Below are 15,064 nucleotides of genomic sequence, written 5' to 3'. Positions count from 1 at the left end.
TAGAAAAGCTAACAAAGGGAGGGAGGGAGGAGTCCCGGGTTGTGGATGTCTCTAGGGGGAACTTTGGGTCAGCAACGGCCAGAGGATCCCTGAGGCCAAGCGGTATCCGTTGCCTCCCTACCTTTGGGCATCTTCTGGTGGCCAGGGTGCTCCAAAGCAGCGGGGTCAGGCACTAGAGCCATCTCCATCCTGTAGATCTGAATCGAAGCTGAAGAACGGCTCCGCCCCCCTCACCCTGAGCCTGGAACGCCTGGGGCTGGCATTGGGGTACAGCGGGTTCAGGGCGCCTGTAACTCCTCTCTGCTGGGGCTGCGCCTTTGCTGGCCGCCCACTCATAGATGTTAGAGCAGGATGGCTCTGCAGAACCCCAGCACCGGCCCTGCTTGGGGCTGGCTTTGGTCCACATGTGACAGGTCAGCGTGGTTTTTATGGGAAGCCTCTGCTGTTCCTGGGCACCTTGGGTCTTGCTTCCAGGTCTGCACGGCTCAGCACCTGCTGACTCTCCCAGCGGAATGACACCAACTTTGAAGGCACTAACTGAAGGCCCCCAACTGAAGGCCGGTTTCCCTGCCAACCAGATCGCGTCCTGCTTAGGAGGAACCAATCAGGCCTTGAGTTCCCTCCACGTGCGGCCCTTCCATCTGTGATGTGGGAGCCCAGGCAACGGCTCACAAGGCCCAGCCACCCAGCAGCCCGCCCTACCTGTTACTCATTGACGGCTGCTAGCAATTTTCTGGTTTCCTCACTGTGCATTATGAATATGAATTAGGTTAAAATTACTGTAACCAAGTGTGCCTCATGCACTGTCTGACATCCAAAGGGTCCCCTTTCCCCCATGGCTTCTGAGGGTTTTTGAAACTAGAAAGACAAATATCTGCAGGTGCTTTCAGAAAAATACATCGCCATGAGTTAAGTCTACTCTGTTATGTTAACATGTGTACATGTTATATGCATACATATTTAATGTGTGTATATAATATATATGCATTCAATAAGCATATATTCAGTTTACATGTTTTTGAAAATAACACACATATTCATTTAAACTAGCAAATGTAATGGGGAAATTTTCTAAAATTCATACACTGAGTACATCACATTTTTCTAATGCTGACGTGGATAGAGCGCCTTTCTAGATGCAGCCCTTTACACATGTTATTGGTATTTACCTTCTTTCATCAAACGTTTCTTTAGAATTGACTCGAGGCAAGATATGGTAGAGAAATGGAAGAATCAATTAGGGGAGCTGTTCAACTAGTAGGTTAGACTGACAGGTATACACGCAACTTTAATAAAATGGTATGTATTGAACGAACCTGGGGAGAAGTGCTAAGATGAGCTCCAAATCCCTGTATTTATGAGGATGCCCTCTTCAGAGTAAAATATTAGTAATACAATAGCATGTTCTACTTGATCTCTCACCTTTAATTTCACGGTATAATCTTCCACCATTTGTATCCTAACTAAGCATTTCCTCCACAATCCCCAGGAAATAGCAAAACCACTGAAAATAAACATTTCATTCTTAGATTTACTGTTGAGAGAAGTGTGTCATTGATGCCTCAGTTTATTATTGTGGCGCCAAATTCCCAGTGCAGAAGCAGCATGAGCTGGAATTCGTGCCCTTCAATTGGAAAGATTGCAAATTGTTAACTTTTTTTTTGGTATTTAAGAAAATTACAATACTCCTAATGCTGTAAAGGGATCCTAAAATGATGGGGATATATTTGTACTCTGCATGCCAATGTACATTACAAAATTCTTCAAGTTTAGTACAAAAATAGCACTTAAGAAACTTCTGTGGAATAGAAATTCTAAGTAACAACCAGAGTTAAGATTTTTTATAAACCATAAAATATATAAACGTTTTGTCTTGTTTGGTTGATTTGAGACAATCTATATGAAAAAAATCTAAATCTAGTCCTTGGCCCAGGGTGGAGTGCAGTGTCATGATCTCAGCTCACTGCATCCTCCCCATCCAGGTTCACCCTATTCTCCTATCTCTGTCTCTGAAGCAGCTGGGAATACAGACAGATTCTGCCATGGCTGGCTAATTTTTGTATTTTTAGTAGAGGCAAAGTTTTGCAGTATTGGTCAGGCCGGTGTCCAAGTTCTGACCTGCAGTGATCCACCCACCTTGGCTTCCCAAAGTAGAAACCTTGCCATTTTGAAATGTAGACATTTATCAGGCTCCTGAGTAATTATACTCTTAGTTATCTGCCCACATCATTTACCAGGTGCATCTTCCCCAGCAAGGCCTTCGACATCATTTCCAGAAGTAATCGACAGCCAAGAAAGCAGGCTATGCCTCACCTACTCCTTCCTGGGCTAAAGATCTGAGTGAGTTGCTCATCTTAATTTGGAAAAATTAAATAATTCTTCTATCATTAAACACAACATGGAATAATCAGTTAAAAATTATTTTTGATAATTATTTTGATGCCAATCCCACATTTGGTAATAATGATTATATACCAAATATTTTTTAGCCGATTAAAGTGGAACATATTCTTTGAAACATCTTCATGATCATTTTTGTTCTAGTCAGTAACTATAATGTAATAATAAGGTGTTTTTGATAAACCACATGAGTTATTCTTATGACAGCTGTAACAAAATGAATCCTTTGGGCCTGGCATGGTGGTGCACGCTGTAATCCCAGCAATTTGGGAGGCTGAAGTGGGCAGATCACCTGAGGCCAGGAGTTCAAGACCAGCCTCGCCAACATGGAGAAACTCTGTCTCTATTAAAAATATATAAAAAAAGAAAAGCTGGGCCTTGTGGTGGGTGCCTGTATTCCAGCTACTTGGGAGGCTGAGGCACGAGAATCTCTTGAACTCAGGAGGCGGAGGTTGAAGGGAGAGGAGATTGTGCCATTGCACTCCAGCCTGAACAACAAGAGCACAACTCTGTTCAAAAAACAGGATTATTAAATATTAATCTAGTACTCACTGTAAACTCAGCACTTTGGGGTACATCAGTGGGTATTTGGTTTTATTATGCTCCTAGAGTTTTGTTTATCTAGTACAGAATTTTCAAACATTTGCTAAGGTAGAGAAAACGTTAATAGTTTGATGAACCTAATTTACTGTTTAATCAGTTTACTAATGATCAACACCTGGCCAATTGTGCTTCATCTATACCTCCACACACTTCCCCCATATTCCTCATTATTAGCCTGAGGTATAATATACGTGTCCTCAGTTTATTAGAAAATTCAAACATTGTTTCATCTACAAATATTTCTGTATTCATTTTTATATATTAATGATGTAAACCACAGGCCCTGACACCCTAAGACCTTGAGACAATTTAGACATAACTCTTAATGCATCAAATTAGATATTCAGTCAGTTTTCAAGATTTTCATCTTGTAAATTATTATAATTATCATTATTTTATAGTTATTTTAATTGGGATCCAAATGAGGACTATACATTACAATTGGATGACAACATGTCTTAAGTTTCCTTTGATGTTTTTGAGTATATCACCTACATGTGTCACCTACATCTTTTTTTAGTTGCACTCTTGGTTTCTTTAGTTTTAATTGAAGAAACCGGATTATTTACCCTGTGGTATTTCAACACTCCCCATTTTCTGATCGCATTCTGTGGTATTATTTAACCTGTGCTATAGATTGCATGTCCCATCCAAATCTCATTGATAGGGTTTGGCTCTGTGGCCCCACCTGAATCTCATCTTGAATTATGACTCCCTTGTGTGGTTCGAGGGATTTGGCGGGGGGTGATTGGATCATGGGGGCAGTTACCTCTGCTGTTCTTGTGATAATGAGAGAGTCCTCATGAGATCTGATAGTTTGATAAGTGTCTGGTATTTCCTCTTTGCCCACTGTCTCTCCTGCCTCCGTGTAAGATGTGTCTTGCTTCTCCTTTACCTTCTGTTATAATTGGAAGTTTCCTGAGGGCCCACCCTCCAACCATGCATAATGGTGAGTCAATTTTTATAAATCCTTTGATAAATTACCCAGTCTCTGGTAGTTTCTTTATAGCAGTATGAAAATGAACTAATATACTCATGTTGAGATATAATCCCCAATGTTGGAGGTGGGGACTTGTGGGAGACATTTGGGTCAAGGGGACGGATTTGTATAACTTGGTGCTGTCCCACTGAGAGTGAGTTCGTTCTCAGGACATCTGTTGTTTAAAAGTGTGTGGCACCTTCCCGGCTTGCTCTCTTGCTCCCAGTCTCTTTATATGAGAATCCTATTCTCACTTTGCCTTCAATGCCTTCTGCTATGAATGGAAGCCCCCAGACAGAAGGTGAGCAGATAGAGGCCAGCACCATGCTTCCTGTAAAGCCTGCAGACCTGTGAGCCAATTAAACCTTTTTCCTTTATAAATTAGCCAGTCTCAGGTATTTCTTTATAGCAACAGAAAAACAGCCTAACACAACATGTGTCTCTGCCCCCTGTATTTCTGTAAATATAGAGCTTCAATTAGATTTAGAATTGATTTATTTGGCAAAAATACTTGAAATACCAAGGAAACATCTGTTTTTGTGAATTGTTGCTATTTCTTCTATAACTACACTCATGTTTCATTTGAATTACACTTCCTGTTATCCCTTTTCAGTTTTTGTTACAGTTTCATGCCTGTTGACCAATTTCCTCTTTTGATTATTCATTTTCTTAAAATATCATGTGGGCTTCTCACTGGGAGACAAGGAGGCGAGACAGTAACATACTTTGCTCTCTGTGTAAACTCAATAATCAGTGTGCAGTGATTGGCAACAGCATCCTTTGAAAGAAGTGATGGGTCACTGATGTTAATTGCATGTGTTATTTATGTTGTGATTTGTGGACTGAAGTGCTCACAAAAAGTTTCTACTTTATGTAATTACTCACAGTTAAAATCCCATGGTAACTGAATTTGGAACCATGTCGGGGAACTCACGTTATTTAATTAAACCATTGTTATTGGAACTAGGTGGAGCACTGATAACCTGTACTTTTTTCCCCGATGTTTTCTTTTATTTCTGCAATAAACATTCACCATTTTCCTTATGCATAGTTTTTGCCCATCAAAAGACATCTACTATATAATACCCCAGTGAGACAAGAGGCCTCTTTTTTGTCCTCTCCTTTTAGCCTTGGTGATAATTTACAAAGATGAACACTTGAGCACCCAAGATGCCTATGTCTATTATAGATGTAAGTAGTTAATTCTACACAGACAGGCAAGATACTAAATTGTTAAAGTATATCAAATTATCTGTATATATAACTTTATCAAAGTTTCTAAGCATAAAATTATCTCTTATATTTTATTTTTATTTATTTATTTTTTGAGACGGAGTCTTGCTTGGTTGCCCAGGCTGGAGTGCAGTGGCACGACTGACTCACTGCAACCTCTACCTCTTGCATTCAAGCGATTTCCTGCTAATTTTTGTATTTTTAGTAGAGATGGGGTTTCACCATGTTGGCCAGGCTGGTCTTGAACTCCTGACCTCAAGTGATCCGCCTGCCTCAGCCTCCTAAAGTGCTAGGATTACAGGCATGAGCCACTGTGCCTGGCCATATCTCTCTTATTTTAGAGCACCCCTCATGCCTGCTCTATTTTATGAATCATCAAGTATAGTCAGACTTTTTATTCGGCAGAGTTTTGATGTTTTTTCTTAATATGTCTAGGGATGGACTACAGAAAACTATGCTGTTCTCAGTGGTTTAGTATGTAAATGTTTACAATAAAAGGCTAGTTAACACTAAATAGAGGTTTAAAATAATTATAATGATTGCATCTTATACATCAGTTGAGATGTCATAGTTTGGTTCAGGTAATTTTGGAATGGCAGTGAATTAGTCTGCTTCATCAGCCAGAAATCAAGCAAAAGGCTAGACTAGTTAGAAGCAGCAATGGGTGTAGGATTCTTTCTGTTTTGTTTTGTTTTGTTTCTGAGACAAGGTCTCATTCTGTCACCCAGCCTGGAGTGCATGGCATGATGAGAGCTTACCACAGCCTCAACCCCTGGGCTAAGGAGATTCTTCCACCTCAGCCTCCCAAGTAGCTGAGACTACAGGCACATGCCACCAGGCCTGGCTAATTTTATGTATTTTTTGTAGAGATGGGGTTTTTCCATGTTGCTTAGGTTGGACTTGAACGCCTAGTCTCAAGCAATTTGCCTGCCTCGGCTTTCCAAAGTGCTGAAATTATAGGCATGAGACACTGTGTCCAACTGGGTGTAGGATTTTTTATCTCAGGATTTTACGAACTTACTCCATAGGGACCCCAATATCATTAGTTTCATTCCAATTATAACCCCTATGCATGGGATAAAAAGAGTATCACATGTTTAATTTTTCTAACTGGTTATTTGAGTCTTGAAATGTCCAGTTTCGCAGAAAATCTTGAACTGTCCCCTGGGGGCCATCTGCTATGCCGTCCGCCTTAAATTTTTCAAGAACCGAAGGGGTTCCTTTAAGTCCAAGGAAGGCAGTCCTCTTTTATAAGTCAGAAGGAGGGGAAAAAAGGACATTCTCATCATTTTTTTGTTACCAGCGATTCTGTGGCTGCATTGTTGCCATTGAAACTGGTCCTGCAGTCTGGAAATGATTGACCTTTGCTAACAGGATGCTCTTACTGATTGAGATCTCTCAGTCTTCATGGTGATCCATATGTAGACTTCAAAGTTAAAACTTTTTTTTTTAAGCTCACATACATGTGTTTATAGGCTGAGCCATTGTTTTCAAAGCACTAGCACCCTGCTCTGGCAGCTGGCATCCTAGCTTTAGCCACACACAGATTGACCCTTCCCTCCACACTCAAACTCTTAATGTGGAGCCTTGGTCAAAATCTTAGACCATATCTAAGCCTTGACTTTCATGGTAAGTTAGCCATCGAAGCTTTTTTTTTTTTTGAGACGGAGTTTCGCTGCTGTTACCCAGACTGGAGTGCAATGGCACGATCTCGACTCACCGCAACCTCCGCCTCCTGGGCTCAAGCAATTCTCCTGCCTCAGCCTCCTGACTAGCTGGGATTACAGGTGTGCACCACCATGCCCAGCTAATTTTTGTATTTCTAGTAGAGACGAGGTTTCACCTTGTTGACCAGGATGGTCTCGATCTCTTGACCTCGTGATCCACCCGCCTCGGCCTCCCAAAGTGCTGGGACTACAGGCGTGAGCCACTGCGCCTGACCAAGGCTTATGTTTTTCTTTTCTTTAGCAAATATTAGTTGGGATTTTTCTGTCAGAGAAGTTCAAATAATGTTTCAGGAAGAGAACAGAGTTTCCTTTCTTCTTTGCTACCAGGTGTGTACTCCAAAGCCCTTTCATATTGTGTAGCAGCTTTTCTTAGGCAGTGAAAGGTTCTCTATTGCCCTTCCCTAGAGTAGTGAGTACTAACTTGTGGTTGGCCCTCAAGTGATCTGTTTTTCATAATGAAAATCTCCCAAGCTACTTGCATCTCTACCTTAAATTTTAAAAATATTTTACAATTGTACCTCACAAGGAAGCCATTCAACAGAATTCTCTGAGCCTAAAGTAGGTTCGTTGGATTGAACAGAGCTAAGCCTCTTCCATGGCTCATCAGTATCCATGTATAAAAGTAGGGCTTTGCGCCTGCTTCAGCAGCACGTGTACTAACATTGGAACAATACAGAGAAGATCAGCATGGCCCCTATATAAGGATGACACACACATTCCTGAAGCGTTCCATATTTTGCACAGTCCCTGGAAGGCCATTTTACTATTTGTTAACAGTGTGAGTTAAAGCAAAAGGGTGGCACCCAGTATTGAAATTGTGATTTTCATGACAAAAATATTCATGTGTAAGGTGACTTATGAAATGAGAATGGAGCTAACATGTGGGATGTTATGTGTAAATATGTTGTTAGTAGGTATTGCAGAAATGAGAAAATGTCAATTCGCATCTCCTTCATGGAACTTAAAAGTAGAGGCCTGGTGCAGTGGCTCATGTCTGTAATTCCAGCACTTTGGGAGGCAAAGGCAGGAGAATTGCTTGAGGCCAGGAGTTTGAGACCTGCCTGAGCAACATAGCAAGACCTTAACAGCACGACAAAATAATACAAATGATCCAGGTGTGATGGCGTGCTGCTGTAGTCCTAGCTACTCGGGGCTGAGTCCAGGAGTTTCAGGCTGCAGTGGACTATGACAGCGCCACTGCACTCCAGCCTGGGTGCTGGAATGACGGCCTGTGTCTAAATAAAAGTAGGGTTTTGTTTTCCACATCAGTTGGAATGATGAACATGAAAATTAAGCGTCATTCTTACAAAGATCTGCTGGTTCAGAGTTTGAGGAGGTAGAGAAGGAATAGTCATCATCTAAGCCAGGTCTTGACATCTGTTAGTTTTCTGCCCTTGCTGTGGTCAATTAGTTCAGTAATAGGGGACAATTATGTTATCTAATTTAATGAGATGCTATATTTAAAAGTGAATTCAGTTATAAATTATGAAATTCATTGAGATTAGAAACCACAAAGAATAGAATAACTAATAACCAAAATTAGGACTTAGTAATATTTTCTGAAAATGGCAGCATTTGAATATTAGAACTTTTGGAGAAACACTTAATAGGTTTTATTTGGGATTCCAAAATAGTTTTAGCAATAAAATTCAGGAACAAATTATTCCATTACTTTAGCATTTAAAAAATGATATCTTGTTAAATCTTTATAACTGTGGTGAAATAAGGCAGTAAAATCCTTATTTTTTTAGAAGAAGATGTTGAGCCTAAGGGAAGCATCTTGTCCAAGAACAAACAGCTGGTGGTTACAGAGCTAGGACTTCTTCTGGGTTCAGGACACTTTCCATTATGTCAAGCTAACTCTAGTTAATTTGCTCAGCTGCACTGCCCTCACTTCATCACTGTTTCTCATTACTCTTTTTCTTATTTAATTTGAAGCTTAACAAGAAATTTTGTAGAGCTTATATATTTGAAGTATATGGGATAAAGTTCTGCTGTTACTCTGATATTGGCCGACATACTTTTGAGAATTTGAGATATTTGGTAAGTATTTTTTGTATCAGTATTAAAATAATTTTATTTATTATATTTTTCTATATATAGCAGTCACCACCTAATTTCAGAACGCAAAGAAGAAAGGCTACCTAAAAATTCTTCTCAAAATAGTGATTCAGGTAAGACTTCTGATAGTGAATTATTCTTGGTACTAGTATCCTGGATAAAATAGTAAAAGTAAGGGAGTGTTGATCACAGAAAAGCAGTTAAGAAAATCAGTGTATAAGGTACATGTGTATTTTTTTTTATTTCTTTTAGTAATCTAGAATACAGAATTATTTAAGAAGTTACATCAGCTGGGTGCAGTGACTCTTGCCTGTAATCCCAGCACTTTTGGGAGGCCGAGGCGGTGGATCACCTAAAGTTGGGAGTTTGAGACCAGCCTGACCAACGTGGAGAAATCTTGTTTCTACTAAAAATACAAAAAATTAGCTGGGTGTGGTGGCACATGCCTGTAATCCCAGCTGCTTGGGAAGCTAAGGTAGCAGAATTGCTTGAACCTGGGAGGTGGAGACTGCAGTGAGCTAAGATTGTGCCATTGCACTCAGCCTGGGCAACAAGAGCAAAACTCCGTCTCAAAAAAAAAAAAAAGAAGTTACTTGTAGATATTTATGATGTCAAATGGTACTTTGTGAAAAAATTCTTTTACTTAATTATCATCCCTAAATTTCTATATGAAATTTTTGTATAAATAAGAAAAAAGATTTTTAATTTAGTATGTTTTATGTGTTCTTTATAATCACATCATGATGAACTGGACTTGTTTTAAAAATGAATCTTCTATTTAATTTTTATAATAAGTGGTTGTGCTTATTAAATGAATATTAATTACAGTTGACCCTTGAGCAGTGTGCATGCTAGGACTGGTGATCCCCTGTGCAGTTGAAAATCTGCATTAGTTTTCGATTCCCCCAAAACTTAACTACTGATTGGCTACTGTTGACTGCAAGTCTTATGATAATGTAAACAGCCAATTAACATGTGTTTTGTATATGTATTAATAAAGTAAATTAAGCTACAAGAAAGAAATTATGATTAAGAAAATCATAAAGAAGAAAAATATATTTACTACTCATTGAGTGGAAGTGGATTATCATAGACGTCTTCGTCTTGGTTGTCATCATGTTGAGTAGGCCAAGAAGTAGGAGGAAGAGGAGAGTTGGTCTTGCTGTCTTGGGGTGGCAGAGATGAGGAAAATCCACATATAGGTGGAATTGTGCAGTTCAATCCTCTGTTGTTCAAGGGTCATTACATAGTGATTTGTGTCACTAAAGATGAACTATCTTTAAACTGGGAACTCAACAATACCTTTCTGGTACCATAAACAAATGGCAACAAGAACTGCAGAACTTAGCCAGTGTGCACCAATACCAATAGGAGATTAATATTATCATTATTATTTTTTTGAGACAGAGTCTTGTTCTGTTTTTTTTTCTTTTTTTGAGATGTAGTTTCACTCTTGCTGCCCAGGCTAGAGTACAGTGGCATGATCTCAGCTCACTGCAACCTCTGCCTCCCAGGTTCAAGCCATTTTCCTGCCCCAGCCTCTCGAGTAGCTGGGATTATAGGCATGCACCACCATGCCCGGCTAATTTTGTGTTTTTAGTAGAGATAGGGTTTCACCAAGTTGATCAGGTTGGTCTCGAACTCCTGATCTCAGGTGATCCACCCACCTCGGCCTCCCAAAATGCCGGGATTACAGGTGTGAGCCACCACACCCAGGATATTTTTTATTTTTTTCGAATCAACAACAGCTAACCACAAAATACAAACATTTAAAGAATAGAATCAGGCGCTTGTCATGATCGTTGTAATTTTTATTATTTACTACTTTATTCAGGGCTTATTGTGTGCTATGTCCTCTGAGAGCTTATATTTATCATTTATTATGTATTTATTATGTTCAATATGTGCCAGACACTTTAAGTCTCTGGTAAAGAATTAAAGGTTTAAAACAGTGAGTGGGATATAAGTTAAGCATGCAGATTGAGTAGGAGTTTGCCAGGTAAAAAGTCAGAAGAATGATCCTTAACAGAAGGAACATCTGACAAGATTGCATGTTTGGCAGAAGGAGTAGCAAATGTAAAGCTCAGACACTTGAGTAAACTTCACAGAGTTTATGGGTGTTCAGTTTTGTCAGTGCAAAAAGTGTAATATGGAAGTAGTTGGGAATGAGGTTAATACCTAGCTCAGGCAACCTTATGAAAGATGTTTTTTAATAGTTCAGTGTAGATCTGAGCCTGTAGGCCATGGGAAATTTATCAGTTAGAATGCTTTTGGCTGCAAATAATGGGTGACCTAACTAGAAGTGGTAAAGTAATAAGAACCAGAGTTGTTTTGGTGGTTCAGTGATGTCATTGTATCCCACCTGTTGTCCCTCTTTTAGCTGTGCCATTGGCAGTGTTTTGTTCACATCTCTTTTCATGGTTGGTTAATTAGCAACAGCTCTAAACATCATGTTCTCACAAAACAATGGCTCTAACGGCTAGAAGGGCTGCTTTTTTTTCACATTTCTTTTAAACAGGAAGAAAACTCAGAAGCTTGCAGTGGACTTCCTATTTCATTTTATTATTTTTTTTTTTTCAAGTCAGGCTCTCACTCTGTCACCCAGGCAGGAGTACAGTGGCGCAATCACAGCTGACTACAGCCTTGACTGCCAGGCTCAGGTGGTCCTCTCACCTCAGCTTCCCAGGTAGCTGGGACTACAGGTGCACACCACTACGTCTGGCTAATTGTTTATAGAGAAAAGGTTTTGTCCTGTTGCCCAGACTAGTCTCAAACTCCTGAGGTCAAGCCATCTGCCCCGCCTTGGCCTCCCAAAGTGCTGGGATTATAGGCATGAGCCACCATTCCCAGGCTCCTATCACATTTTATTAGCTGGGTTACATCACATGCTCATTTTTAAACCAGTCACTGGGAAAGCAAATGTAGTTACTTTGATTAGCTTAGAATAAGAATTTCTCTTGTGGAGCTGGGGAGGGTTTTGGGATGATAAATATCCCAGCAGACTTGTGTTTCTTAGCAAGAAAGGTTAAAGAATGGCTATTGGATAGGGAGTCAGCAATGTTTGCTGCAGGGATTCACTGGAGAATTTTGAGCAGTAGAGTCACAAGATTAGACCTGAGTATTAGGCATTCTGGCTGTGGTATAAAGCAGGGATGGACAGCTTTTCTGTAAAGTTCCAGATGGAAAATATTTTAGGCCATGTAGTCTTTGTCCTAGCTATTCCCTCTGCCATTGTAATGTGAAAGCAGTCATAGATAATACGTGCGTGAATAACATGACTGTGCCTCAATAAAACTTTATTTACAAAAGCGTATGGCTGGCTGAGTTTGGCTTGAGGCCTCTAGTTTGCTGGCCCCTCATATACAGGATAGATGGAAGGTAATCAGGTAAAGAGATTGGGAAGCAAAGGAAGCTTTTGCAGTAGTCAAAGCCATAGTTTCCTTGTCACTAATCCTTGGATTAGTATTGATCCATTATGAGGTTTTTACCATCCATGGTGAAATAAATCAAGTTAGGAAGCTCAGTTTATTCATTTTATATTATTTATTCTTTTAGAGAAAGGGTCTCACTATGTTAGGCCAGGCTGGTCTCAAACTCCTGGCCTCAAGTGATCCTCTGGCCTTGGCCTCCCAAAGTGCTGGGATTATAGGCATGAGGCACCATGCCTGACCAGTTTATTCAGTTTAAAATGTTGGTCTTTCTCTTCATGTTATGACTTTTTAAATTAGTTTTGCTTAATTTTTTTCATTTAAGAAATAACATTAAGGGTGCATGTTGTTTTTCATAAAAGCCATCAGTAAGATTCCATGTTTAAGAGATATAAATGGCCAGGCGTGGTGGCTCACGCCTATAATCCCAGCACTTTGGGAGGCCGAGGCAGGTGGATCATGAGGTCAAGAGATTGAGACCATCCTGGTCAACATGGTGAAACCCCATCACTACTAAAAATATAAAAAAATTAGCTGGGCATGGTGGCGCACACCTGTAGTCCCAGCTACTCGGGAGGCTGAGGCAGAATTGCTTGAACCCGGGAGGTGGAGGTTGTGGTGACCCAAAATCATGCCATTGCACTCCAGCCTGGGTAAAAAGAGTGAAACTCCATCTCAAAAAAAAATTAGATATAAACATACTAAGTAAATACTAAGTAAATAGGTAACACATTAAGTAAATATGTTTATATTTCCGGGGTAGTGGAAATGTAAGGTAGAGGCAGAAAAGAGGTTAGTTAGTAGGATTTAGTGATTATTGAGTGTAAAAAGTTAGGGGGCAGAGAGAAATCTCAGATGATTCATAGGTTTCTAGGCTGTGCACAAGCATTTAAACTGGAATTGTCAGGTGAGTAGAGAAGAGCAGCAGGTCTGCAGGGAAGATTAACTTTTTTCTATGCATGTGAATATTTATATAGAATATTAATTCTATTATAGTCCCCAGATATGGCCTCAGAAGAATGCTTTATAACAAAGCATGACAGTCTTATGCTTTCTATATTGTATGTTTTTCTATTGTTGATTTAAAATGTGTTTTATTTTTCTCCTTTTTGTAGTGGATGAGAGCTCTGAAGATTCCTTAAGCAGGTAGTATTTTGCAGATTAAAAAAAATTAACTAAAGGAATACAGAGAAAAGAAACTATCTGTTGAGTGCCCTACTCTGGGCTAGACACCGTATTATGTGCTTCTCCATATAGTCATCCCAACAGCTTTGCAAAGTATCTGTGCTATTAAAACCCAATGGTGTAGTTCAGAGAGGTGGATTAATTGGCCCATGACCTCACAGTTAGCAAGCAACTGACCCATGATTTGACCGTCAGCTTGCTTGGCTCCCAAATCCCTTCTCTTGCTCCTCAACATAGCTTGATAGAGACCTGTGCAGCACTGGATCAAGGTACAGGTCCAAATCAGATCAATTCAGAGAGCTACATTTAGTTATATGTTAACTCTTAGAGTTTTTCTTAGGAGCCTGATCAGTCCAACAATTTGTCTTAATATGTTTGATAATTGCCGTGGTAACTAGTACTTTGTCTTTATCATCCAAGGTTTTAGGCCAGATCTCACTTAACTGTGGCCACAGGGCCATACATTTTAAATAAGCAAACGAGACAAGTCTTAGAAAGCAATTATTTTACTGTAAGTGAAGGCTGTCTACATATAGACCATATTGTGTTAATTATACTTATCATCTAGTTAGAGGATGTTTCTGATTTATTTCTCTACCTACTGATTTCTCAATTTGGTGTTCCTTTAGGCTAGTACTCCAGCTCCATCTGAGTTGTGTAAAGGATATGATTTTGTTTCTCTTTAAAACAAAAACTGCATAGTATTCTATGGGGTGTGTGTGTGTCTGCGTATGTATACATACACATACATATGCAGACACACACTCACCCACCATATATATATGTATAAAACATATGTAACATATGAATATAAAATGTTTTATATATATATATATAAAATATTTTCTTTATTCAGCCAACAGTGTTCTATTATTTTTTTCAATTTCTGCCAGCTGAGTATTTCTCATTTTCCTATCAACAGAATCAAAAGCATATAGAATTTCAGGATTTTAGGGAATCAGACTAATCAAAATGCCATTTAGTACTGCAATCTGTGTTTAACATTTTGGTCAAATGGTTCAGATGGAGAACCTGAAACTCAAAGAGATTACATTGATTTATTTGGATATGACATCCAAACTCATTTCAGAGTGCAGTACTCTTCCTTCTTTATTATCCTACAGTTAATATTTGAATGATAGAAAGGGTGAGTGCAGTGGCTCACACCTGTAATCATAGCACATTGGGAGGCCAAGGAGGGTGGATCACGAAGTCAGGAGATTGAGACCATCCTGGCTAAAATGGTGAAACCCCCATCTCTACTAAAAATACAAAAAATTAGGCTGGCATGGTGACGTAGTAGTCTCAGCTACTTGGAAGGCTGAGGCAGGAGAATCGCTTGAACCTGGGAGGTGGAGGTTGCAGTGACTCAAGATGGTGCCACCGTACTCCAGCTTGGGCGACAGAGCGAGACTCCATCTCAAAAAAATAAAATAAAAATAAAGGGT

General features: G+C 39.7%; 1 protein-coding gene and 1 non-coding gene across 12 annotated transcripts in view; one reads left to right on the top strand and one right to left on the bottom strand.

Moving 5' to 3' along the window:
• Nucleotides 1-15,064, bottom strand: part of LOC103790987 (amyloid beta A4 precursor protein-binding family B member 1-interacting protein-like) — a 216,554-nt gene that overhangs the window by 22,504 nt on the left and 178,986 nt on the right. For 5 of the 11 annotated variants that reach the window (XR_013519599.1, XR_013519601.1, XR_013519600.1 and 2 more), the window contains exon 1: nucleotides 122-514. The exons of the other annotated variants lie outside the window; for them this stretch is intronic. The gene's annotated coding sequence lies outside the window, so the exon portion shown is untranslated. Of the gene's footprint in view, nucleotides 1-121; nucleotides 515-15,064 lie in introns of those variants that run through there. 11 annotated transcript variants of the gene reach the window in all.
• Nucleotides 7,579-7,681, top strand: LOC118143368 (U6 spliceosomal RNA). The gene has a single exon (XR_004727595.1). It is a non-coding gene; the product is annotated as a U6 spliceosomal RNA (small nuclear RNA).

This window comes from Callithrix jacchus, chromosome 7 (genome assembly GCF_049354715.1).
Source record: "Callithrix jacchus isolate 240 chromosome 7, calJac240_pri, whole genome shotgun sequence".
In the NCBI taxonomy this organism is placed as follows: domain Eukaryota; kingdom Metazoa; phylum Chordata; class Mammalia; order Primates; family Cebidae; genus Callithrix; species Callithrix jacchus.
Note: the sequence above shows the minus strand (reverse complement) of the source record. Positions and strands in the feature narration are given on the sequence as shown.